A 5,450-nucleotide genomic window follows, 5' to 3' on the forward strand; every position below is an offset into this window, starting at 1 on the left:
ATATATATATATATATATATATATATATATATATATATATATATATACATACGAGGGGCTACCCAAAAGTAATCGGAAATGTTCTTGTTGGGACAAACCCTTTGTAGGTCAGGCTTCTACCGCTAGAAGCTACTTGATGCAACCCTCAGGCACCAGTGTGCCGACCGGCGGTCTCGTGTGACGTTGTACTGCCACGTGGTGCGTCTTTGTTTTGCAGTGCTTCCCGCTGTTCGTTGATTTTTGTGATGGCTGAAACGAAGGAACAGCGTACTTCCATGCTATTCTGTTTTCTGCTGGGGAGAACGGTGGCAGAAACAGTTGCAATACTCTACACAACATACAAGGACGCTGCCGTGAGCAAACCAAAGTTTACGAGGGGTTTCCAAGTTTTAAGAATTGTCACTTGTTGCTTGAAGAACAACCTCGTTGACGACGACCGTCGACCTCCCGAACGAATAAAGACATCATGAAAATTCATGAACTGAACTTGGAGGACAGTCACCGAACAATTGACCAACTTGTTGATATGACTGGTGCGTTCTGGAGCTCCTGCTAACGAATTTTGAGCGAGCAATTGCGAGTGAAAAGGGTTGCAGCAAAATTTGTGCCTCGCTTGCTCACGGAAGATCAAAATCAGTCACAACAGAATACGTGTCTTGAACTGAAAGAACGGTTGGAATTTGATCCGGACCTGTTTTCAAAAGTTATCACCGGTGATGAAAGCTGGTGCTATGGAATTTGCTGATGTGGAAGAAGTGAAGAAAAAAGCGAGGGAGGCGTTAAAAGGCATCACTTCGCAACAGCTCCAACACTGTGAGAAATGAATCTGGAGAATAGTGGGAAATGCGTCTGGACGGATGCATTACTTCAAATGGGGAATACTTTGATGGTGATAAAAGTGTAAACATGTAAAAGTAAATGAATAAAATAACACTGTAAAATTCCAGGGTTTTTTTTGGGTAGCCCCCTCGTCTGTCTGTCTGTCTGTCTGTCTGTATGTCATTATTCAGTTTATTTGAAAATTTCTTGCCAATAGCGAAAGAACCGTTTTCTAACCTAGATCCAAGGTTCCTTCATTGAAATTTCAACATCAACAACAGGTTATGTATGTATGTATGTATGTATGTACAGATTTGTATGTTTTATGTATGTATTCTGATGCATATAGTTGCATATCTAGACATGCTCATATATATTTAGATGATTTACAGTCCCAACTATGGATTGGATGTAGTCTTCGAATTAGCTTTATCCTTTCTGGTTTTGAGAAGCCTAATTTCACAAGATTGGTATTTAAGCAGTATGTTATATCTCCCAGGACCCCAATAATCACAAGTATAAACCTGAACTTGTAATCTTTGGGCATGTATTCTAGATTATCAGACAAAGAGTGCTGCTCAAGGAGTTGCCTTCCAAGTCTTATGATGTTATCAGCCTCATGTATGCAAACTAGGTCAAGGGATGCACTTCAACACTTGGTGGTTAAAAGATGTTGTCGAAGGGATATGATGCGATATTCAAAGGCATTTTGGATCGATGTTAAGCCTCTGCCGCCTTCTTTTCGTTTTAGGCAGAGGCGGTCTGCGTCACTGTTTATATGGAAATTATGTGTGCTTGTTAATATTTTTCGGGTTTTCACATCAATGGCTCGGATCTCATCAAGCGTTCAATCAAGCAGCTCACATTGTGGGCCACTGTTTTACTGAATGCAGAGAGTTCTGAGGTACAAATTTTCTTTATTCGGCTGTAATATTCTTTAGTGACTCGTGTTTTGTTACAGTTATCACTGTAAGATATATTTTCATCAACCCCTAGGTACCTGTAATATTCCTCGTTAGATACAGGGGAAACAGTCAAATCATTCTCGAAGATGTTACTAGTCTGGTTTATAGTTTGCCCCCTTTTCACAATCATATAACATTTATCCTGACCAAACTCCAACCATACATCATTTGGGAATGCTGTAACTAGGTCAAGGCTCTTTTTCATCTCATGCATATTCTTTGCATAAAGTTTTTAAGTCATCCACAAAGAAACTGTGTAATTCTGGTATTTCTGTTTCCTTGTGAACCAGTGAGATATCCTTCAGACTTCCTTATCGTGAATGACAAGGGCTTTACAGAAAGTATAAACAACATCACAGAGAGTCTGTCTGCTTGGAATATGCCTTTGCGATACTGTATTCTATCGGTGATAATACAGTCACTCTTTGTGTCTAATTTCAAGATGGTGGTCCAAGATGGTAGTCCAAGATGGCTTTGACTATTCTCACTGGAACTGTTGTAATTTGATGGGCTTCTATCATCCATGAGTGGGGAACAGAGCCAAAAACTTTCTTCTAGTCTAGCCACACTGAAACTAGATTCCTCTTATGTTCTCGCACCTCTGATATCAAAATTTTGTTGATTAACAATTAGTCGGCACATCCTCAGACTCCCTTTTTCCCAGCTGCTTGTTCTGCTGTGATAATGTTATTAGTTTCACAATGGTCCTGTAGGAAAAGGTTTAAACATGTATGTATGTATGTATGTATGTATGTATGTATGTATGTATGTATATCTAACGATAGATAAATTTTTATTGTCCCTACGCTATTTGGAATGTACATGAATGCATGTGTGCGCACGCGAGTGTTATTTGCACATGCACGTGTTTGCGTTTGTCGCCATCGCTCTACTTAAAGAGTGAGTGCTGCTGTAGATTTGATGAACTAAACCCTCCGAGGCGTTGAACTGGCATGGCCACAGTCCAAGGACTTAAACAAGTAGAATAAAAGAATGTGTGTGTGTGTGTGTGCGTGCGCGCGCGTGTGTATGTATATGTTTGTCTGAGGGCTTGAGTGTGCTTGTGTATGTGTGTGTGTATGTATACATATATATATATGTGCGTGCGTGCGTGTGTGTGTGTGTATGTATACATATATATATATGTGCGTGCGTGCGTGTGTGTGTGTGTGTGTGTGTGTGTGGCACCCATAATTGTGTGTGTATGTATATTCATAAGTTTTATATGTTATAAAGTACATAGCTCAGCGTAGCTCCTGTTACAGGTTTATAAGCTTCTGAAATTACAACCAAAAGAATGCTTCATTATCTCTTTGAATTCTTTGTGTTCCCTACATTTTTCTAAAGGAAAATGGTTATGTACAATATGTCACAGATAACACATTGGTGCTTAGGGTGGAGGTGGTGGTGGAAAGTTTGAAACTAGAGATAGGGTTTTGGATAACGTTTTACTGTGTCCTAAATATTGTATGAAATGCAATCTACGTGAACATAATTTATTACCTTTCGTACATTTTATATCTACATACATAGGCGTAGGAGTGGCTGTGTGTTAAGTAGCTTGCTTACCAACCACATGGTTCTGGGTTCAGTCCCACTGTGTGGCACCTTGGGCAAGTGTCTTCTACTATAGCCTCGGGCCGACCAAAGCCTTGTGGGTGGATTTGGTAGACGGAAACTGAAGGAAGCCTGTCGTATATATGTGTATATATGTATGTATGTGTGTGTATATGTTTGCGTGTCTGTGTTTGTCCTCCCAACATTGCTTGAAAACCGATGCTGGTGTGTTTACGTCCCCATAACTTAGCGGCTCGGCAAAAGAGACCGATAGAATAAGTACTAGGCTTCCAAAGAATAAGTCCTGGGGTCGATTTCCTCGACTAAAGGTGGTGTTCCAGCATGGCCACAGTCAAATGACTGAAACAAGTAAAAGAGTAAAAGAGTAAGAGTATACATATTGAACATACAGTATATCTATGTAGGTCGCTTATAATACTATATCTCCCATGTACATCATATGCAACATATACAACATATACGTTTACACAAAATATTCCATATCAACACACATCATGGCTTATAACTTGGCCTGTCTATAAATCTTAGATGTTTCGATATATCTGTTCAAGTGAATAAATGAATTCTTCAGATGAAACAATTACGTCAGTCATTGAGACTTGATTTTTTCAAAGCATCATTTTACAGTTTCAGATCTCAGACACACTGAACTACCGTTCACCTGCTTTCGGTCAAACGTTCAAACAAGAATACAAACCTTTATTTAAGCTCGAGGTAGCACAAGATATTTTGCCCCGAGTTATTATGCAAACAAACACGTATATTATTTAAATGTACACCCACCAAACTCGAGTCTGCAAAAACATACATATTTAGCTATATATATCATATGTATATATATTTATGTGTATTTAGATTATAAGTAAATGTACATTTATGAATATGTATGTATATTTAAGTATATACATATACATACATACGTATATATATATATATATATATATATATATATATATATATATATATATGTATGTATGTATGTATGTGTATACACATACACACGCGCGCGCGCTTGGATACACACACATATGCATACATACAGAATTTATATGCGTGGCTTATACATGTGTATATACAAACATATACATACATATACACATGTAAGTGTGTGCGTGTGTGATAGTGCGTGGCTATTTGTATATCGATGTGCGTGTGTCTGTTATGCATGTTTTGTTTTTTTAATTTTTAAATGAAAACAAATAGTTCTGCTGCTTTATCTCGCTTCAGGCGTCCATTAGTCTCTGACACCACAAATGAATTTTTGTTTTCATATACGACTTAACGCGGATTCTCTCTATTTCTCTTCAGAGATACATAAGTGAACTTACGTATATATGCACGTAAAATCCCATACTCAATCACACACGCACACACACACACACACACACACACACACACACACACACACACACACACACACACACACACACACACACACACACACACACACACACACACACAGGGCACACGTTCATACAGGGTACACATACATTAATACATGCACATAGATAATCACATCTATACGTATGGAGCCACATCTACATATAGAGACAAAATATTTAGGCATACACATATTGATTCATACATACACGAACATATCTACACTTACACTCACGGGTGCGCGCTTCTGTGTACGTGTATTATGGGTCTCAGTCATAACGATGGAGCAGTGCACACCATCTGAATATTAAATCCTTCCCTGTTGAATTACATGATATTTAGCCGCACTGCTTCACGTAGGAATATAGTAGCTTTAGGAAGCATGTACCGGATGTCGAAGTATGAACCTTCTTACGACATTTACTAATTTCAGCTCTGTTTAAACACAGTCGTTTGACAAAAGAGGGAGGTAATCTGATGTGTACCAAGGTCTTGCGGGAGCGCATGATGTTGGTAGCTTTGTTAGCTCTGTCGCTACGCCTATCGGTTATACATGCGATCTAGTTTCGCTCGTTTACAGATTTGGCTCTGATGGACAGGGCTGACTCGTAGAGCACAAACAAGTTTTTACAGGCAGCTTTGTTGTAAAATCATACAATGCTTCACCCCTTCTCTCTCTCTCCCTCTCCCTCTCTCCCTCCCTCCCTC

The sequence above is a fragment of the Octopus bimaculoides genome, chromosome 20 (assembly GCF_001194135.2).
Source record: "Octopus bimaculoides isolate UCB-OBI-ISO-001 chromosome 20, ASM119413v2, whole genome shotgun sequence".
Lineage (NCBI taxonomy): Eukaryota > Metazoa > Mollusca > Cephalopoda > Octopoda > Octopodidae > Octopus > Octopus bimaculoides.